This window comes from Drosophila serrata, unplaced genomic scaffold (genome assembly GCF_035046125.1).
Source record: "Drosophila serrata isolate PLE 108 unplaced genomic scaffold, ASM3504612v1 contig_240, whole genome shotgun sequence".
NCBI classification, from domain to species: domain Eukaryota; kingdom Metazoa; phylum Arthropoda; class Insecta; order Diptera; family Drosophilidae; genus Drosophila; species Drosophila serrata.
In genome coordinates, this window is record NW_028257138.1 from 7,146,563 (window position 1) to 7,170,198 (window position 23,636).

The following is a 23,636-nucleotide window of genomic DNA, read 5'->3' on the forward strand; positions in this document are numbered from 1 at the left end:
TCGAAATCTAAGAATTCGTTATTTTCAAATTATACCCATTTTTTTTATTCTTATTTTTTTCTAAATTTAAGAGCAAATAATAAGTGATTTATAGGTTTCTATAGTATTTGTTCCCTTAATATAATCTATAGATCACTAATATATTATAGCACCAGCAGTACTTCATAAATATTTTAGTTTAGTTCCTCAATAGTTCAACGCTTTATTTTCTCCTTGGATGACTCCTGCTGAATAATCCCTACAGCTAAAAAAATTTCCGTATTCCTCGCACATGAATAAATTTGCTTGAGATTCAGTTAAAAAACAAGAAGAAAAGCGAAGAATATCAGCAGCACTCGAGATATATTCAGATAAAAGTGCGTAAAGCGGCAGTTGTAGTAAAATTCATGAGGCTCAACGAAGTGCGTTGACTTTTTCGGACAACACAACAAGGAGACACGTCTCGGCCAGTGGATCTGAGATTTGGGATTCCGTGGCTATTATATCTTTCTATCAGAGTCTGTGTGTGTTTTTCTCACTCGTCTCTTATTGCGGAAGAATTTCAACTATTTTGTAAATTAATTGGTCTTGGGCGATGACACTATTCAAGGATTTTCAGGGCACATTTTGAAAACAAAACATTGAACTCGTTTGTCGTTGTCTTTGGACTTGTGATTCGTTTTCATTTTCAATTTCGATTTCGATTTCATTATGCGCCGCATCACAAAGACCAAGTTGAGGTAAACAACAAATGGGGAAAAAAGAGTGGAAAACAACCATCGCAGCTTCTAATTGAGTTGGAAACTCTTCAACGAATTAATGATGAATCTGTGTTCCTCTTTGGAAAATGCCAACACGTTCCCCGGCAAATTCAGCACTGATCACTGCAGGGATATGCAAATTATTGCCAAATTGTCGTCGCCAAAAGATCCCAGAAGTTGAAGTTCCCTTTGGATTCAAGTCTGAAGTGGGTGCTACTGTCAGGGCTAGGGCCCTTTGAGCCAAAAGCCCAGAAAGCGGGCCAAAACAGTCATCTAGAGATTAACAATCAACGACTCTGGCGGCACCCTATAAAAGGTACTCATCGAGAGCAGAGGAAAATTCCATACCCTTTCTAAGGAATATTGTATAATTTTTGGTTAAAAAATAACTTAAAGAAAGATAAAGAAAAAATTATTTGGATTAAAAACTAGTAAAGCTATTTTTAGCATATTATTTGGTTGTATAATGAGCCAAAATAAAGTATTTTATTCATTCTAAAATTGTATAAAAAAGTACCCTAAGATAATATTTTAAAATCTGTGATTAATCATCTTTGTTGTTCAAAGAACTTTTAAAAAAATTCTTCATATAGTGATTTAAAAATCACTTTCATCTAACTTAAATATACCATAATAAATATATAATTTATCTTCTATAATATATCTTCTATAATAAGTCTTTTATAATATATATTCTATCTATAATATATCTTCTGAAAACAATATATCTGCAATGTATCTAAAAAGTTAACCAATTTTCTGTTAAAGTATCTTTAAACCTATCTCCCAGATCTATAGGTGCAAATTTTTTTGTTATATTTTTGTATCTTTGAATGCCACAAATCGTGTTGCTTGTCTACTATTTTTGGCTGCTAACTCGGATTGCAGTTGTCAAAGTGTTGCTATTACACTGAACCGACAAAGAGTATATTTTACCAAATTTTAAGTACTTTAAAAAGTTATAAACTTAATAAAATTAATACTTTTATAGAAGGTTCTTTATTGTATATATAATATTATATTCTCTATAAGTTTCTCTGTTATTTTCTGTGTATTTAATAGTGGTTCCCTTTGCTGCCAGCTTGTTTTGCTGTTTTGCACTTTGACTGTTGAAGTTGATCGAGTGCGGAGTTCAAGTACACTCAAAGTTGAATCGTTTCTGGGTTCTGACAAATATTTGGCAATTGTGTAATCAAATTAATGGATCAAATCTGATTTTTAACAAGGGTACTTTTAAGTAGAAAATAACTTAAAGAACTAGGAACTTTACTTTAAATATAGATAGAACATCATAAAGTATAGGAACTTAATAATTTGAATATGAAATGTTCATATTTATATATTTATATATTTATATTTTCTATTACATTTTCTCCTCATTATTTCTTGTATATATTCATGTAACATCACCTTCATTTTTTCTTCCCAATTTCCCTGATCAAACCCCTTTATCCATAATACCCATGTTGCTCTTGCCCCATCAGCATCACATTTGTTTGTGACTCTTGTCCCGTTTTGCATAATTACGACTTGACTGGCTTAATAAATAAGCAAAAGTTCACAAATTTCCATTTGGGAGACGCAGGCGTTGCTCTAACAAGCATAAAAGCCGCATTTGCATATGCATTTTGTGCGTGAGTGGGCGGCTCTTTGCAGTTTGCAGTCATTCTTGTTGTTGTTGTTGTTTGGAGCCGATGAATCACGCGTGATATTTCGCAGTTGCAGTTGCAGTTGCAAACTGGGTCTGTGAACTATTGTCTACTCTGGGATACCTTTTTGCCGCCGTATTATTCTCTTATTTATCAGCCCCGCCCACCCCCTCTTTTGGGGCACACCTCCTGCCTTGGAGTACAGTGGACTTTGCACTCCGCCAACGGTTTGACATTTTCATTATGGTAACTCTTTTTCTCTTATTTTTCATTTTTCCCTCGATGTGTGGACATGTTTTCTAGCTCTCACTCAATTGCCACCGGCGAAGCTATGAAACTATACACTGGGAATTATATTTTCAGATTTTTAAATGACTTTTTTAGTTGGTTTTTGTTAAAAAAAATTAATTATAAGGCAATGATTAGTGTAGCAAAAATTATAGTGGTAAGTTTGAGAAATCTAAAAGGATTTTAAGCTGTCAGAAAAGTTTTGAATTTAATTTGAAGAGATTAATTTATAAACCAATGATAAGACAATGAAAAGTGTTAACTTCGAGAAATGAAAGATTTTAAAGTTTCAGAAAAATATTGAATTTAATTTGAATTTAAATACAAATATAGTTTGTTTATTTATTATTAATTTTAGGGATTAATAAATGTATTATTTACATAATTAATAGGAATCTAAGAAAGTATCTTGGTGGTTCAATATTTAGTTATTGTGACACATTATTTGGTATTATTAATTTACTTGCATTGCTTATGAACTTTCCCTTTTAAAATAGTTAGAATATCAGAGTAGTTTCTCTATGTTTGTGTATCCATATTTTGTATAATATATAAATTAGTAATCGTATATATATTTATCTTCAAGTGTATTATCAAGTAGGCAACTAAAGGGCGTGGCCTGCCATTGCAGTCACTCAAGCGATTTTCAATGCGTTGACAGTTCAGGTTGTCAATCGTTTTGTGTTGTCTAGTGTAGGTGTTACAACTGTTGACTTGACTTGGTGCCATGTGATTAAGCTGTGAAGTGCAATTGAAGGCATTTCAATTGTTGATTGTCAAGAGCCCCAAAAGCATTACCATAACACCTCAGACAAAATGGTTCACGGGAATGCGTAGAACTGTCAAAAGGAGACTATTTGCATTGGTAAAATAAACAAGGGGTTGTGGTTTTATTTATGCAGTTAATGTTGTGTTAATTAAATTATTATTAATCAGGCATTATTTTGTAGACATTTGTGTATTGGTTATTTATATAATTTGTATAGAGGGATAAGCTTTTAGCAACTAATATTAAAGTCTTGATAAATTTTGTTTAATAAACTCCAATAAACTTCTCTTTCTTCTCTAGTTCTTACTTAAATATCCCGATATCTATTCTTATTTATTTTAAACAATATTTTCTTTATACCTTATATGCATTTCCCTGCTTACTGACTGCTTTTACTACACTTTAATCGCTAAAATGTAACTTACAAACTCCCCAAGACTATTTGCTGGCCACAAATCTCTGCAAAAAAGCAACAGCAGGCTGCCAACATTGACCAAAATAGCAAAGCAACAAAAAAAGAGTCCAACAACCAAGTCTAACATCAAATTTCAATTATCGCAATGGCAAAAGGAAGCCGGGGAGTAACACCACCCCAACGACCCCACGATGAGCAAACAGCAACAACAAGTGTCTTAGACTTCGATTCGAGTGCCAAAGAAGCAGCTGAAGCTGGAAAAATAAATGCAAATTCCGTTAAAGTGATTTTCACATGGGCAATTAATGTTTCAATAAACGATATTCTAGCAACAAGCGAATTTGTAGCAAAACAGCAACTGTTGCTGCCGCCGTTTCATGTTGCATGCAACACCGAACCGAAGCGAGTGTGTGTGTTTGTGGAAAATGTTATGGAAATTGGCTTTTTATGTTTATGAAAACTGCCGCTGAACTGTGGCTCCGGGAGGAGGCTTCTCGGATTCCCATTCCGAATCCGATTTCGACTTTAGTTAATTACGGCCATTTTCCCATCGTATTTATGCTCACGCCTCGCTCACGTTTTGGCCATCAGCGAAACATCGCGAACGCGTGCAGTGCGTGAAAATGTTTGCTAATTGCCCGGTTTATAGCCAATTTCATGAAATTTGTGGGCGGTCAGCATATCGAAGTGTTGTTTTGCTGGAAAATCGAACACAAGTTATGTTATTGTTTCACTTAAATCTTGTTTTTTGCCAAGATCCCCCAGCAGCCAGAAGGCAGACTTTTTGGTTTTCTGTGGAAATGTGAATGGTTTTTCCTTAGAAGGTATTTTTTTTTTGCGCAATGGATGAAAGATGAGAGGTATAGTTTTTTTGATTTGGTTAAGTTTTCTGTGTTTGATTTGGTAATTAAAAGAAGTGTTTATAAATCAGAACACCAAAAGAAAATAATATGATAAAGAGCTGGGTTTTTAGAGAGGAATTCATCAGTCTTTTGAGGGTTTAAATATGATAGAGTAGCAAGTAGCTTCTTGTCCTAAAAGATAGGTTGTAAAAATCACTCTATTATATTACAATATTTTCATATACTGTCTTTTAATCATACTCCTTATTATCCTCCCTATTATAAGCTCTTTTCCTAGTGAGATCTTTATATAAAAATGTTTACTTGTGACCCTGGGAAGATCCTCACATTCCGCTGGCAACCCAAATTCATGGCTGGCAACTAAAGGGAAAAACCATATGCACCGGCAGCACCTCCATCAGTAGTTTTCCACCACAATTAAGCTGTCTGCCCTTCGGAAGGCAACCTGTAGAGATGCCGGCAAGGCTGCCCCACAATCTATGACTATTTTATATGGCTCGTTGGCCGGCACATTCCACCAGCTTCGAGTTCCACCAATCTGCAGCCACTTTTGGCTTTTGGCTGCCACATGCAAATCTGTAATCCCTTTTTTTCTTTTTTTTCTTTTTCTTTTTTTGTGGGCCAGAAACCGGCACTTAGGCTGGCTTTGATTTGAAGTTCGTGTCCCTATGCGAACTCTGGCAAGAGACTGACAAACTGACTGGCTAACACCTTGGTCGTTTTTCCCCATTCCCCCTAGTTATACAGAGAGAGAAAAGTCGAGGTTTTATAGATAATATTAGAGGGAAATATTTTGTAAATAAATGCAGATCATAAGCTTTCTTTTTTTTAATGTTTTTCGCAATTCTTTCATTGAATTTTCCTTTGATTTCATGTAGTTTCAGTGATTATTTTTCCATATTTATATTTTATACATTTTTATACCCTTGCAGGGTATTATAATTTCAGTCAGAAGTTTGCAACGCAGTGAAGGAGGCACCTCCGACTATATAAAGTATATATATTCTTGATCAGGATCAACAGCCGAGTCGATCTAGCCATGTCCGTCTGTCCGTCTGTCCGTCTGTCCGTTTCTACGCAAACTAGTCTCTCAGTTTTGAAGCTATCTGAATGAAACTTTGCAGTTAGTCTTCTATATACTCTCACTCGTATATATGTCGGAACGGGCCGGATCGGACGACTATATCATATAGCTGTCATAGGAATGATCGGAAAAGTTTTACAAAAAAAATTATAAAATTTTTAGTTTTCAACAGAATTTGATCAAATTTGAGATATAGCCACTTCATATTATTCTACAATTTTGTGTAAAATTTTATGAAAATCGGACGACTATATCATATAGCTCCCATAGGAACGATCGAGAAATTAATTCAATTAATAAGTATAACATTTTCAGTTTTCAACAGATTTTCATCAAATTTAAGATATAGCCGTTTCATATTATTCTACAATTTTGTGTAAAATTTTATGAAAATCGGGCTAATATATCATATAGCTCCCATAGGAACGATCGAGAAATTTGAGAGGAATGAGAATGGCGGTGGCTGTTGTCGGAAGACTGACAATCGCGGTGGCGATAACATTTTTAGTTTTCAACAGAATTTCGTCAAATTTGAAATATAGCCATTTCATATTATTCTAAAATTTTGTGTAAAATTTTATGAAAATCGGATTACTATATCATATAGCTCCCATAGGAACGATCGAGAAATTAATACAATTAAATTTATAACTTTTTTAGTTTTCAGCTGATTTTAATCAAATTTGTCTATATATAAGTCTTAAATTTTGTGGCAAATTTCATAAAAATCAGACGACTATATCATATATGTGCCATACAAACGATCGTTTGATGTAGAGAAAAAATGCAAATCTGTGAATGTAAAACTGCAAATATAATTTGTATAGGTGAATGAAATAAAAGCAGGTATTGCTTCATTGTTTTTTAACACAAATATATATAATTTATATTGTATGGATTCCTATTCATAGAAGTTCTATCTGCAAGGGTATATAAACTTCGGCGTGCCGAAGTTAGCTTCCTTTCTTGTTTTATATTTCTTTGATATATTTCTAGATTATAAACAGATAATAGTAAAGGAAAATATTTTGTAAATAAATGCAGATCATAAGCTTCGTTTTTATAAAGGTTTTTCGCTGTTCTTTTAATGAATTTCCCTTTGATTTCATGTAGTTTCAGTGATCAAGTTTCCATATTCACTTCCTAAGGATTTATAGATATTTTTATCTATCTTTTTGATATATATTTCTTTATAATATTCACTATTATTTCCTGTGCAGATCCCTCAGCTTGAGTGAGTGATTACAGTGGCTTGGTGGACGGTCGCCCCAACAACAGGTTACCCATGGGAAATCTTACAAGAGTCGGGGAGAGGAGCCCAATTACCTGTGTACAGGTCCAGGTTCTCCTCCTGCTGCTGATTTTGATTTTGAAATTTGAACTTGGGGCTAAAGGTAAAAATTGTTTGTCGAGTAATTGCCGCATAACGAGCTGCAGTCGAAGTGGAGGTGGGTTTTGTTTTCTTCTTTTGCAAATGTCGAGAGAGGAGCCTGCGGGCGAAAACAAAGAATCGGGTTGGCGTTGCACTTTGCTCTGGCTCCGGTTGTTGCACTTGCACTGAGAGAAAACTATATCTTAGGGATTTTTAAATAAAATTCTACAAAGCAATTGATTTAAGATGAGCTCACATAAAGGAGCTAAAAGATCTACTTATTAAATCTTAAATCAAGCCATAAGTAAACCAAGATCTTTTAAGAGACAGACAGAAAAAGGTGGATAAAGAGGTACTTCTGACAGATCTAAAGATATCCTTAGTATCCTTATCCTTAGCTTGTTCTAAGGCCAGATTATGACTAGATTTCTTACAAATTTACAGAGCACTCATAAAGGATTTTCCCTGAGAAGTAAACAAGCATTTCCCAAACAAAAGAACTAGGTTAATAAGACCCTATAATTTATTAATATTTAAAATATACTTGCTTCTAATTACAACCCTTCTCCCAAGTGCAAATATTATTATATTAATTATATGGATTTTTCACAGTGCCCTTGGCTGTTGCAACTGTTGTGCTGCCCACAACCTTACCTGACCAGCAATGCGTTAGAATGGACCAACTCTCAAGAGTTGAACTCCGCTCCGGTTTGGTTTCGTAAAAAACCAACGCCCCAACGTTAAAGTCGTGCAAATACCAGAAACTACAAAACTGCAAAAGCCAGCGAATGATAGCCAGCGTCAGGTGCATTTCCATCAGAGATAATGCCATGTTTGCGGTGTTGTTGCTGTGGCATCGATTGCGGAAAACTTGCAACAGGCTGCAGCAGCAGCAGCAGCAGCAACAAAATATCGCAGTTGCAAGATCAACCAGAGAGCTGCTGCTGGGGCCCAACACAATTGTCTGAAATTTTCGTTTTCCACTACGATTCCGATTCAGACTGTGTGAGGCATATTATTTGCACTTTATTATCACGTTAGCCAAATGAGCGAAACGTGCAGATCACCGGGGATTGTGGTGGCTATGCGGGAAGCACACACCACCTTTGACCTTTCCAGGTGGGTGATAGATAGACCAGGGCTACCTTACCCCGTCTCTCTGTCTCTCTGTGTCTTGGTCCACTCTAATAAAGAGAATGGAGGCGGAGGTGCTGCCACGTGGGCGTGGCTGCCACGAGGGCGTGTGCCATAATATATCCAAAAAGAAAAAAAAAGCATGAAAAAACATTTGGCAACTGGAAAAAAAAAACGGAATCTGGTTATCTGGCCAAATCTCTTCAAGGCATTTCACATTAGTCTATGTTTTCCACCTGGCCAGAAGCAGCGGCAGCGAACTTTTGGTTTTCATTAATGCCGCTCAGTCATTTATTATAGATTCGATTTCATTTTGGCCATTTGGCATATAAATTACAATTATTTGGGTTACTTTGGGTCATGTGGGGGCCCGCAAACAAATTGGTTTCAAGTTAAGTTAAATAGCCTTAAGATGGGAAGTTATCTAATCACTATAACACTTGTTTCTCACATAATTGTAAGGATTTTATTAACCCCAAATTAAATCACATTTTTGTATTAAAATATAATTAATTTAATCAACAAATAACTTCTTCATCTTCACCTCTTAATATTTGCCTGCTTTCCGTTACACAATTTCCCACAGTAAGTACTTGGCAAGGGGATTTCCTTGCGAGTCAGCTGTGTCCTCTTAGAAATTTTCCCGCCCACCCAAAACTAGGGGCTTTCCACCCGCGTCAGCTGTTGTTTTGTGCTGTTCACAATTTTTATTCCAGAAAGAGCCACATTCCCTCACGCATTTGGGATTTTTGCCATCAATCATTATATTTGTCCCTGAAATCAAACGCAAAAAGCATCCTGTTGAACCGGCAATCAGGAAAAGGACGTAGGCAACACACATCCGGTTCAACATTCCAAAGAGCAGGATAGAGCGAGTGTTTAGAGCGAGACACAAGAGCATTGAGTGAGAGTGAAAGTAAGGTCAGGGCGAAATAATATGCGAAGGATTCTACAAAATACAAGAGTCCTTGAGTCGCAAAAACGAAAAAAATACAAGTGAAATGGGTTGTAGGTAGTAGTGAGGGAAATTGACTAAGAGATACTCTGTACCTACTTTATTAAATTAAAAAAAAAAATAACAGAGAAACTTTAAAGGATTGAGAAGGGCCTACTGCACTTGGAAAGTATTCCAAAGAGTAACAAATATCTGTTTTAAGAACTTTATATTTGCAAGATCATGTTGAAAATTGTTAGCAGAAAGAGTACATTTAATATACCCCTACTCTCTACCTTTACAGGGTACCACAAGGACATCAGAGAGCATAAGAGAGACAGCGCGCAGCTGCTGTTGTTATGGCAACCAAGGGTTGATACACTCTCCAACTTTCTCTCTCTCTCTCTGACAGTCTCTCCTTTGCCGCTATATCATCCCCTGGGTCATGTCCTGATTTCCCTGTTCGCCTGGTCAGCGAAGGCGCCAAAATTCAACATTTTCACTTGTGTGCGTGGCTCGCTAAATTTTTAAATTGAATAAATAAGAGGGGTTGGGTATGCGGGCGGCTCAAGGACATCCACGATGAGTGGTGGATTCGGAGTTGCTCACTTGAGTTGCAGCCTCCATCGACCCCCATTCCCCGGGAAACTGACTGACTCCTTGGGATAATCCTATTTGCATCGTTTTTTCTCGTACTTTTTTTTCCTGTCTCTGACAAATGTTAGCCGGGATTTAAATTTCATATATATTTTGTATGCGTGGGAGAGAGAAGATTGGCTCAAGTGCACGACATAGCGTAGATTTTACTTCTCAAATGTAATGGGCGATCAGGAATTGCCGCAGCGTGGAAATAGTCGCCACCACCCTCCCCCTCTGGGATTTTCCCACCCAACCTAACGGTATGGTCGCAGCACACAGACGCAGCACACATCACATTATCACAGCGACACGCATTTTAGGCTAACAGGCAACCAAAGCGGCCAACAGCATCATGCGTACTAAACTAGCCCAGGACTCTGTTGTTGAGCAGCATCTCCAGCCTCCTTCCCCTGAAATTCCATGTGAACACACTAACCACCCGGTGATGGTGGTCCTGTCCTCCGAAAAAAACAACAAATTCTCTATACGCACACGCGGCAAATATTCAACTAATGCTCCCCCGAAAAATGGGGTCCTGTGGAGTCGGAAAGGACACACACACAAATACACACACAGATACGCAACAGGGATGCGAGTTGCGGATGGTGTAGAATGAGAAACAGAGTCGCAGGATTCCTCAGGAGGCGAATGCGCGTAGTCCCGATTTTCAAAGGATATAGAGAAGGAGCAAGGGAGTCGTCCAAAGGATACCACTTGAAATTGGGTTATTGTTTAAAATATATTTACACTTAATTTTAAAGAGTATAAAGAATATTATCTTTTATAATATAATATAATGAAGCATATAGTGGCAAATTTTAAACCTCGTTAAGGTACTAAGGTATTGATCAGGATCAGGATATTCAGGATCAATTTAATAAGACAAAGCTTCACAGTGATAATACTGATTGAAATAAATGCCAGAAATATATAAATGTGTCTAATATATTATGAGTTTTAAAGCTTAAAATTAAATATAGCATTATTATATATTTAGATATATTCTTTGAAATTTAATTAAATGAAAGTCTATGTAAAAATAATTTAAAAAATAACTCGCTAAATTGTTTACTTTATATTATTTAATCTATATAAAATGTATATTATATTACGTATATTGTATCACATATTTAGATTTTAAATAGAAATGTTAAATTTTATGCTGTTTAACTTTAAAAAGAGGCTAATTAATTTAAAAATATAGAAGTTTACCTTTGACTAATTAAGTACCTAAGTTATTAAATAGTCCAAAGTTAACTTACCCTAGCAGAAGATTCTAATTTTAGTTAAAAACTTAAAACGTAGTGAAGGAATCATTTGCGACCCTATAAATCATATATATTCTTGATCAGCATCAAAATCTGAATCGATCTAGCTATCTTCGCAAGAAAAATAAATTTCAAATTTTTTTATCAGTTTTTAAGGGGCTAAAATTGATAAATTAAAAATGTGAAAAATGGTCAAAAATTTAAATTTAGTTAAACTTTAAACTGAGTATGCAGATTTATTAACATATTAAAAAATAACATAAGAACGCTATCCGAATTAAAATTAATGTAATTTTAGCTTGGTTACGATTTTTTTTTCAATTTGATTTTTAAGAAAAATTGGCATAAAACTATAAAAAATACCTACTCAAAGAATGGGATTATAATTTCAGTCATTTCCATTTAAAAAATTCTTCTTTGAGTCTTCAGATTTGTTAACGTGATAAAAACTAGCACGGGACAGCTTTCCGAGTTAAAATAAACGCTTTTTTGCCTTTGTTATGAATTTTTAAAAATTTTATTTTTAGCAAAAATTGGCGTAAAAATAGAAAAAATATGGTATTATAATTTTAATCAAAAGCTTATAAAGCAGTGAAGGAGTCATTTGCGACCCTATAAACTATATATATTCTTGATCAGCATCAAAAACTGAATCGATCTGACCATCTCCGGCCGTAAACAAAATTTCAAATTTTTTCAACATTTTTTTTATGGGTTGAAATTACCAAATTAAAAATTTCAAAAATGGTCAAAAATTTTAATTTGTTTAAACCTTAAATTGAGTATTCAGATTTATTAACCTATTAAAAACTAACATAGGACAGCTTTTCGAATTGAAATTAATGCATTTTTGGCGTAGTTATGAGTTTTATAAAATTCGATTTGTCGAACAAGTTGTCATATAAACGTTCTGATAAATATTAATTCAAAGAATGGGAAAATGTTATGCAAAGTAATGATAGATGATAGATTTCTGATTCGATCCTATAAATCAATTGCAAAGGTAAATGAACTTGAGTTTCAAGTGTAGTATATTATTTCCCTTTATTGTTATTTATGGAGTTAGGTTATGGAAATAGTCTTACATATATTATATTAAAATGTATTAAAATAAGGGATTCAAGTTTTAAACAAACTCATAGATAGGAATAAATCAATTCCCTCTCATATCTATATATTCTCAACCCTTTCAAAAGTCCCAACACTCCCCACCTAGTCCCCAAACCATTCCAGGGTACTTTCTGCGATGTGGAACCTACAGCTGTCATAAATTTCTGCTTGTTGGGTGGACGTGTGACATAAATTGCAAATGTCAGAGCGGGAGGGGTTCATTTTCACCGACACAAAATCCAGAGCCAGAGAGCCAGTGCATCTCCGGCTTTGGTTCCGGCTCCGGCTCCGACTCCGCTGGCCAACTATCAGCTAACGGGCACCCAGGAAGTCCCAAGTTCCTGCTCCCACTTTCCAGGTATTATGTGCTTCCTTCCCGCTTGCGACGTCACGCATTTTCCGCTGTGGGCATCGATTTTCACACGCCTCCTGGGAAATGATAAGAATGCCAAAAGTTCCAGGCAAACATAAGCGTGCGCAGTTGGATGCTGCCCGACTCTGTGTATCCCTTGGTATTCCCCAGCATCCTTGGCATCCCGATGTTGGGGCAGGTTATGACAGAGAAGGGGCGGGCACAGCGCCTGTTCCCGGCATCCCGAACACCATCGATCGATGGAATTTTCTTCATACACCCGGTGATAAGAGTGCGTGGGAAAAGCTGTCAAGGTCAGCTGTCGGTGGGGTGTGTATACTATACATGGCTTTGGGTATATATAGTTATACTGGGAAAAAAGAGAGAGCTTTGGGCTTGATAAGGAGGTGATAAGGTGGAGTGCCACTTGAGATATGATATAGGGTCTGCACTTAAGAATAGTGATTAAATAACAAAGTGGCGTGAAATATTTAAGTGGATAAGTGATTGCAATTGATTATTAAGTGGAATATATTGTTTTATAATAAATGAAATAATTATAATTTCGTTTTAGCTTAGAACATTATTAAATGTAATATATATTCTCTGTTAAAAAACTACTCTAAATAAGGGGAAAGCCACCTTTCATCTTCCTCTAAAGACCACTTTCCATGGAGATCTCATTTCTGCTGCCTAAATGAACCTGATATCCCCTCGCTTATGACATTAAATCTGTTACAAACTCGTGAATCGTTTGAGACTTGGGGAACTTGTGCTGCCGGAAAATAGATTCCAGGCAAAACCTGGCCCAGAGTTCGTGACATGGCATCAACAGTTTGTCATTAAACATTTCGACAATAATTTGCTTTTGTGCTCGCATTTTTATACATATATATATATAAATGCAGTATATTCCTTTTGATTCGACTTCCCGAATTGTAACAGTAGACTTGGACGGTCTAGAAATTGTTATGGCAGGTAATTTACATAAAAGATAAGTGGGTCCATGCACAATTATTATGGGACCTGTCTATTGTGCTCAGATACAACAAAAATTCAGAGGCCCCAACCACGATCTTTCCCTCCAATGCTTTTGTATTATTGCCAACAAATATGCGCTGTCTTTTGTAATATTATCTACTTTTTTACTCTTTCTTTTTTATTGTTTGTTGTTATTTGTTGTGAGCTGAGAATGCTCTTGGTGACTTCCTAAAGGCATTAAAGGTATCAAGACTTGTCGCTGTACGTTTTTTGTTATGCAAATATTGCTTCAGGTTGCGTATACGACGTGTGTAGCCATAAGGCGAGGTAGCCAAAAGTGTGAAATGGTAATGGGAAATGGAATATATAGAGAGAGAAATGTGCAGAGAGAAGATTTCTTATATAAATAATATATTTTATTGATTTAAGTTTAGCTTAAGAAATACTTTGATAGGGAATATGTGAGATCTATTTCAAAATGTATCTTTTGTTCTATTTATATTAATGTCTTATTAATTAATTAATTGATTTAAGCTACATCTTCTCCCACTTGGAACACCATATTTCCCATAATATTTATAGATTTTGTTACTTTTCTCCCTAGTGTGAACTCTAGACACCAAAAGGTCCCTGGGTTCTTTGTTTTGTATTTCTTTCCAGACAATAAGCTGGCAGCCCTGACCCGCTTAGTTAGCGTTATCGACATCGTCGCTCCTTCGCCTCGTCGTTTTTGCCAATAAAACAAATTAAAGTTAAAGCAATTGACGGCGGTTAGGACCTGAAGCTACTTGCCTTGAAAAGCGGCGGTTACAATGGATTTCTTTGGATTTCTGGCCGATACGAACGAGTCGCTCGCCTGACTCCAAGCTTCGACTAAGAGCCTTATCAGGCGCCCGAAATCGATGGCGCGACCATTTGGCAATAATATTTTGTGCAGTACTTAGTAATCGCAATTGTTCGCCTGCAGTTGCATTTACCGCATTTTCAGTTGCATTTGCATTCTGCGTCCGCCTGCCTGACAGTGAATAATTTGCCATTTGTCTTCGATTTTGCGTTCCATTTGCCGCATTTAATTCGGCCTAATGACTTGGAAAAGCGCAAAGTTGAGCCCTTGGCGGCAGTCTAAAGATAAACAAAGCCTAAATAAACGAGTTGGGGAACACCTAATGAGGCAATGGGTTAAGAAAAACTTATATAATTGATAGCATAGACTAAGATTTGCCTGGGGAAAGGTAAATAAACTAATGAAAAATACTTAAAAACAATCAATAGATATTAATAATCAAGGAACAAGAAAGAAAGGAAGATTTTTAAAGATGTTGTACTTTTTAAATCCTATAAGAATCACCTTCATTTGGGTCATTCCACCATACGCTCCACATTCGCTTTCCCTGGCGAAACTCCCCCGTTGGAAAATTCCAAGAAATGGTTTGACAATTCAGACATTTACCTTATCACCACCTGAAGCTATCAGACAGATTTCAAAGGAATTCAATTTACATGACTTCTTTGTAAATCGAGGCAGAGGGTTTTATTTTTCTTTTGGGGATAAGGTCAGATCCGTTGATGGCTTACATATCCCAGATCACGTAGACCCACTTGGATGCAGTTTTTCTTTTAAACAGATGAGCAGATGAAGAAGAACTTTCGACAGCGATGATTTCATCAGTTTCATCAGCCAAAAAATATGCAAATCGATTGATCGCATGCATAGTAAGCGGGATCGATTGGCAATTGAAAGCGATTATCGATGCGGCTAAAAATAATGCAAATCGAATCGGACGATCCGTAGATCATGCGATGTGATGTGATGCCATGCGATCCGAATCCCGGGTAAAGTCATTGTGCTGCAAACTATTGCAGTACAAACATTTGGGGTTTAACCCTGCCCAAAGGCTTAACCCCCCATTGCCCTGAAGCTGCCACAGAGTGCAATGCTCCATGTCAGGGTCCAGTTCAAAATCCAATTTCAGGTACAGATTTTCTTTAGACGACTTGTCACACACAAAAAATGGGTATATCAAATTTGTTTAAAAATTTTCGACACAAACAAAAATTGTTTTGGTAATGAAAATAGATTTAGAATTATAAAGTAATCAGTTTTGTTGGGTTTGATTTTTAATATGATACCTTTTTCCGTGAAAATAATTTGGGTTTAGCGAAGGTTCTTTGACTACTTTTAGTTTCTACAGAATGTATCTAAAATACATTTAGTTAGTTCACCCAACAAATAAATATATAAATACGAATGCAATATATATTTTTAATTAAATTTTGAATATTTAGCCTTTGTTAGTAAATATTTAAAATATTGAAATCCTTGATTGAAATAGAATATTTGAATTAGAAAATTAAAAATTGAAGTTCAGAGTTCCATTCTCTATTTTCATAAGCTTTTTGGAAAAGTAAATAATCGAATATTGCTTTAATATACCTTTTTAGAAAGATTATTATTATTTAAGAAATATTTTTAATTTAACAAATACCTTAATACACTTCTTAGAATCCTTTATCCTAAGATGATATATTTCCATATAGTTCATATAATTTTTCATATATTAATGTCATTTCAAAGTAATTCCAAAATCTATATTTTATTTTTCGTGTAGCACCCTTGAACTTGATGTGAACTCTGCGGGTGTATTCTATCCATTTTTCTACATATGGGGGCTGGGGCCTAATTTATTCCGATTTTATAAATTCTAAAATCAAGTCGCGTAATCAATGCATTCGTCTGCCTGCAGACTTGTCCCAGTGCCACTACAAAATGTGTGTCATATATGCATGAGATTTTTGGCGCCTGATTTCTGGCATACGAAATCTATAGATTTCGCTTTATCCAGAATGCAAATCCTAATGCAGAGAGATCTCGAAAGGTGCCAGCAAGTCGGCGAAATTCCTTTAATGCGCCACAGATCTATCTACTTCGAGTTTTGATTTCGGTTCAATGCTTGACATTGACATGTGCCAAGGTTTGGGGATCAATATCAATACACTGAACGTAATAATATAGGAAAATATTATGAGATTTAATATGGAATATAATAATATGAAATAAATATGAACAAAAGTATTTACATAATTAAATAATAATTAGATATTCTTGAGAATTAATCAGTAATATGTATCATCAATAACATTCCAATCCTTTTTTGGGGTAGTATTTTTAATAGGCTTAAAGTCATGAAGTTAACTTAACTCTTGAGGGAAAAACGGTTGAAATTTCCTATGTTTGCAGTGAAAACCCTGATATTCTCCCAGTTTTCTTTCCTGTTTGTGAATCTCTATAGCAAATGGCTCGCGTTTAGCGCCATACGGGCGCAGCATGCAAAAAATATCCTCTGTTTGTGTTGATTTCTCACGTTGAGGTGTTTTGTTGGCCAACGCCAAACATGTGCTGGCCACATGCCCCTGTTCCAGACCCATTTCCTTAGCAAATCTCTCAAGCCTGTCCAGGCAGAGGTGTGAACAGTTTGAGGAGTTATCTACACGGGGAAAAAATATATGATCATATATGTGTCATGATGTTTTAAATAAGATTCGTTCCAGAACAAATTGTTATATATTTTTCATAATTTATAAAAAAAATGGGAAACCTTCAAGTGTTTCTGGGTCTCTTAGAATTAAAAAGAAATTATGTAAAAAGCTATTAAACTACATTTAAATTATAAATACCAAATCGTTAACTTTTACCAAAACTTCCCTATAATCCTTCTAGAAAATTACTCAATTAATCATGCATCTCACACATGGCGGAACTCCAACAGCGGAGCTGGAAAATCAAAACAAAGGACTGGCCAATGGACACACATGTGTGACTACCAGACGACTTGGCTCGTACCAGAGCACGTACTATAACGTAGGTGCGAGTCCTTGAATTTCCATTACCATTTCCCAGTTCCCAGTTCCCTTGTCCCGTATCCCGTTCCCATGCCCATTTCCACATCCTTGTTGTGCCACATGATGATGGTCCTGTGCTTTTCCCGTAGCGCCAGGCGTGTCCAAATGTTTTGTTCAGGGATTCCTCAAGGCAATAGATTTCGGCACACATTACGAAAATGAGACGGCGCTCGGCAAAATGATGAAGAAAAAAATGCAAGAAAAACACGAGCCAAAGTTACATATGTTTGGAAATTAGAGATAGAAAATTTCCATCCCAACCGTAAAGGGATTTCCTTGTGGGCCACGTTTTCCCACGATTTTATAACTGGTCGAGCCCAGTTTCCCATGTGTGATGGGAAAATCGCTTGTGCCCTTGGTTTTTTGCCTCACTCGGGAAAACTCTCTCTCTGGAGAGACTCTGATTTTCCGGTGGACATGTGGCCAGTAGCCAAATGTTCGAAGCACTGCGGTTATTTCGAGTGGACAGGTTGTAAAGAGGGCACACCCCGGACTGGTGGGTGACCCTTGACCTGCCACTTGACTTTATGCGCCGGCGCAGGCGCAACCGCAGGTAAACATTTTGCCAATAATCTCACGCTGTCCGGTGACACGTGGCCGGGTCAGGTGATTATGCTGTGCGATTTGTGATCCTGCATCCTGGATTCAGGCAAGTGTGAAACTCACAGCTACCTGTACCAGGCCATGTCCAATGGTAAATGAGACAAGTCAACATCTTCAACAAGTTTTGACCAATCAAAGTGAGGGAATTACTAGCGCAAAGTAACAATATAACTTTAGTTTATAATATTCAACTTATTAATTTCCTATAAAATGAATAGTTCCCGTTTCCTTTTTAATAAATAAGCTCTTTGTCAGAACAACGGATATAAGAATACCAACTTTTTAATTAACTATAAAATGTATAGTTCTTGTTTCCTTTTTAATAAATAAACTCTTTGGCAAAATAAAGGATATAAGAATACCAACTTTTTAATTAACCATAAAATGAATAGTTCTGGTTTCCTTTTTAATAAATAAACTCTTTGTCAGAACAAAGGATATAAGAATACCAACTTATTAATTTGCTATAAAATGAATAGTTCTTGTTTCCTTTTTAATAAATAAACTCTTTGGCAAAATAAAGGATATAAGAATACCAACTTTTTAATTAACTATAAAATGAATAGTTCTGGTTTCCTTTTTAATAAATAAACTCTTTGTCAGAACAAAGGATATAAGAATACCAACTTATTAATTTGCTATAAAATGTATAGTTCTTGTTTCCTTTTTAATAAATAAACTCTTTGTCAGAACAAAGGATATAAGAATACCAACTTATTAATTTGCTATAAAATGAATAGTTCTTGTTTCCTTTTTAATAAATAAACTCATTGTAAGAGCAAAGGATATAAGAATACCATAAAAAATGTAGTCACACATTTCTTTTCCATATCATATTGAATTTTTATAGATTTAGTTTTTTACAAAACTCGAATTATACACACTCTCTTTGGTATTTATATCTTTAGCTAAAAAAAAAACGTGGCACAACAACATTAATTTAAGCAGAGGCATTGGCCTGCCGAACATCGGCAAATGCAAAATCTGGCGAGGATTCTACGGTTTGTGGAGCAGCATTCCGGAAATGATCCGCCGAGAGGCGTGTGGAAAGTATACCCACACCTTCAATTAGGCTAAGCATAGTGGCTCCAATAATGGCACTCACGGCCATGGCAGCCACACCTTTTCTGGCTGACAGGACACCTCCGGTGACAGCTCCACTTACGATCGAATTCCAGGGATCCTCCTTTTGCCGCATATACACCAGACTGCAATCCACGATGCTAAAGATGACACCCCAAGCTGCAAAATTTCCAGCAATTCCCGGTGATTTGGTCTTCACGGCCGTGACACTTCCGGCAAAACGCCGCCCGATGCCTTGCGGCGCATTCCGGAAGCCCTTCATGGCCTGGAAGATCCCACCACCGATGCAGCCCATGGCAAAGGCACCACCGCAATCATCGACAATGCGTTGGGGACACGGCTCACGGGAATAGTCCTCCATCCTGAGAAAGGATCACTAACCCAAAGGTAAGGCACAAAACTAAAACTGAATTTATTATTTAAAATAAATGTATACTTTTCCTATGGTCTATGTTTCGAGTTGAGGCTTATAATGCACAGATTCAAATCAATAAATATAAAACACAGTTGAGTGACAGAGCACAGCTTACTGGGGATTCTTTAAAAATATATAATTACAGGTTGCCAGTGAGTGAGTACTTGAACTATTGGAATCATTATCATATAGAAACCAAGTCAAAGCAAATAAACCCGCACGTGGATCGTCAGGTATGAGGGATAGGGATCTCCTCTACCACAACACAAAAAGGTTAAATAGCACAAAATGTCGGGTTCGTAGTTAAACATAAAATTTACAACCGCAGCTGGGCGACTTTTGAGGATGAGGAGTAAACCGGGTGTGTGTGTGGGGCTGAGTGGACATTTCCAAAGACGCAATTCCTACAAAAGGCAGGCAGACGATGGTGGGAAACGGAAACAATGAGACCGATTGTCGTCGACCGATAAAAACCCAACCAAACTCACTCCAGATATACCAGAAATGGGAAGCTTTATACGATTGCATGCATAATTATCATGCGAGTTTTGAAACCACCGCAACTGTGTTTGCTTGCCTTGGAAAGCAAGAGGGGTTCTTTGTACCCCGATGGATATCTCTACGGTACAACAAGGTGTCAAGACAGCAGTGACAAATGAAAGTGAAACCCCGATCGAAGTTAAAATAATCGATACAAGAGATGAGTTTGAAAGGGGGGAGGAGGACACCTGGACACACACGTAGCGCCAGGGTATTGTCTTCAAACTTGACATGTAAATCGTTAGAACGTGTTGCATTCGATTGATTGCTTTCACTCCCTTGAATACACACTACTGGTCTCACCTACCAGATAATGGTAGCAGTTATAATATTCAAGATCATTAGTCAGGAAGAGCCTTGTATAATTTGTTATGGTAAGTACTGGGTACATTGTCTTCGGATGGTTTCCTGCGGGATTTCCAGTGAAATCTTCATTTTCCCTTCTAATTGTTGTCGCTTATAAATTGTAGAGTTCAGATCAGATCGGATTGGATCGGATTGGATTGAAGTGGTGTTAATGTGGGCACATTATGCTAAAGGATTGGCAATTCCTGTGAAGGACGCGACACGGTCAAGGGGTTTCCCACGAATTCGGGAGTTCCTAGATGGACATTTTCCTGGGAAATCACAGGCTAACTGGGAAATGTGATGGGAATTAGATTTTTGGAAAGAGAAATGGTTTTGGTAATAAATTAAGAGTTTTTGTATGAAAATTAGGACTAAAGTTTGAAATTTGAAATAAATTTAGTTAAAATATCAAAGTTTCCTTATTTGGTTTCATTTCTAAAAGATAAATCTTACTGTTTCTCCAATTTAAAAAAGTGAAATTTATAATAAATGAACTCTATTGTTAATATATGAATTATCTTCCATATTCTGGCTTTGTTTTCACATCTGCATCTCACAATAAACTATAAATATTCCCTAAATACATACTTCCTGCAATTACCATATCGAAACAAAATTCTGCAAAGAATTACATGGTTTTCTGGATCCCCTCCGCTATATCCTCACTCTCTCCATTAATTTCTCTAAGAAGCCGCTGGTGTTTTCTTGGGCAGCTGTGACGCAACTTTTAACTATCGGAATATGCATCTGCATAAGCATTCAATAAACAAAGGATATTGAGAACGGAACTCATTTGGCAGACTCGAGACGAATCCTTGCACATGCCAAAACGCCACTGAGGATAACAAAGCGGCGAAACAATTGCGGTTGCATTACCCCAGAAGTCCAATTCAAATATTCCATCGGCATTCACAGGACACACAGCCTCCAGTCAGGGCAATGAAATTCACAATTTGGAATCAAAGAGCAGGCCAAAGGAGGAGTCAACAAAGGATGTGGACCAGGTAGAGGGCCCGGCATGCCGCCAAAATGTTGAACAAAAAAATCTTGAACGGTGCACTATTGTTGTGTTTTGCTCTGGCTGTGATTACTCTGTACTCCAATGACGATCATGAATGTAAAGACTTCCCTACACTCGAAAAACGATCGTGGAGAATGGGGATAAATATATGGATTGTAAGTGAATTTTAGTTTGATTTTAAATGTAAATTTTAAAGGAATATTAGAAATAGTTGTAAAGGAAATTTTCTGGAGACAAATCTTGGTGTTCATAGCTTTTTTTCTTTCATTATTGTTTTAAGTTTGAGTTTTGATTTAGAAATTTACTAATGATAATTGTTGATACTATTCTTTATGAAATACTATCACATTTTAAAGAATAGGGTTTGTTTTTTATTGAAAAACTGTTATAATAATGTGTTAAAAATAAGTTTAAGCCAAAGAACTATCTCCAAATAGATCGTTTTATAACTAAATCTATATTTCTCAAGGTGTACTGATGATCTTCCCCCTCTTTGGCACTCGCTATTGTGCGCCCGCAGATGCAAGTCAACGTCCGAATCCGTTTTTTTTACCTTTTTGGCTGAGGGCAAACAGATGCATCGTCTTGCCAAAAACCGAAAAACGTAACTGAAATGTGGAAATCAGAAAACCCAAGCCAGGACGAAGACGCGCCAAAGGAGAGTAGCATCCAGGGTTGAGCTGCAGCTGTCAATGCCAAGCCACCAACGCGCCACCCTCGAGTTGACAATATTTCCAGTACCGATTTCAGTGATTTCAGAGTCCTGTGTCCTGATTTGTGCTGCCTGCGCAGATGCAGATGCCCCGATGTCCTTTGGGTTTCCTTGGCCGCCGAATTGTTGTTGTTGGCCGTTCACCCGCCCGCCCGGTGCAATGATTTCTTCTCCTTGACGGCTTTTTGTGCGGGTTTTTTTTTTTGCAGGAGCCTGGCTGCCCCGAGGTCCTGTCACAAGGTGTTGGAAATGCTGTTAATAGGGGAGTTCCTTTTGGCCTGACCTGGCATAACTTGGTGTGTGGCTGGGCAGGGACGAAAAAGATGTCCCAATATATCAAGATTATATGAGGTTCCTGAAGAAAGTTTCCTAAGAAAGTCTTGCCTTTTAGGAGATTTTTCTATCATTAAATAGAGAAGTGAAGCATGCTACATCTGCGGCTATTATAATTATATACAACAAAGTATTTAACTAACTAAGAAACTTACAAAAAATATATAATAATAAGTACTATATAAATATTTTCATTGTTTTCAAATTCTCCTCTGATTTTAAAAGAGTTTCCCTTTTATCTTTTGTCTAATTTTAAATAGAAGTATTTCCTTTCATCAAAAATATATATTACTCCCTCTTTAGTAACATCTTTAACAATATCTTTTACCGGAACAACTCTCCCCTTCTTTTTTTTAATAGGAACCCCTAATCACCGCAACAGAATTAAAAATATTTACACACTTCATTTAGGAGACACGTGTAATAGGCTAAACAGAGTGTTTAGTGTGGCCGCCGGACACACGCGATGTCCTGTAATCAGCTTAACCGGCCAAGGATAATGGATATAGGGGGGGCCATGATGACGACAGAAACAGGACTCGTAATGCCGGCATTGCATTGACAGGATAACGAAGCATGAATAGGCACGAAACCTGCGCGAATAAAGGCCCGATCATAAAGGGGGAACAGAGTCAAGGCAGCTGCCACAAGTGCAGGACCTGCGACAATAGAGGAAAGGATCTTATTTTTAGTTGGGGGTCTGTCTCTGGGGTCGGCAAAGGACAATGGGCCACAGGTAGCGATGGAACCCGCACATAATCGCCGACAGATACGGCCAGGTGATCCAACTTTTTGATTTCTTCGGGCTAAAGGACATTGATACCGGCCGATTCTGGATTCCTGGAAGCAATTCCTTTCGCTGGCTTTTCAAAACATTTACTCCACTGTTCGCCCATTGTGCCACACCGGTATCTCTCGCTCTATTGATTGTGCAACACAGCCCGTGGCAGTCTGTGATTTTCCCTGCTACTCCGATCTTCGATTTATGGATCGCAGCTCCTTTGTGTCGTGCCAAAAAAAAAGGAGAAGCCCAACATAACAACAACAACGGGAGCTGCAGTCCTTGATCCTCGATCCTGACCC

The 23,636-nt window shown here is 36.9% G+C and overlaps 1 protein-coding gene and 1 pseudogene across 2 annotated transcripts in view; both read right to left on the reverse strand.

The window, feature by feature from the left end:
* kek3 (leucine-rich repeat, immunoglobulin-like domain-containing kekkon 3 protein) overlaps positions 1-23,636 on the reverse strand; it is a 238,020-nt gene that overhangs the window by 110,497 nt on the left and 103,887 nt on the right. The gene's annotated exons all lie outside the window — the stretch shown is intronic.
* Positions 18,920-19,721, reverse strand: LOC110182381 (mitochondrial import inner membrane translocase subunit Tim17-B pseudogene; annotated as a pseudogene). Its single transcript, XR_015271234.1, has 2 exons — positions 19,621-19,721; positions 18,920-19,560 (listed from the first exon to the last, which is right to left on the reverse strand). The product of XR_015271234.1 is annotated as a mitochondrial import inner membrane translocase subunit Tim17-B pseudogene (transcript).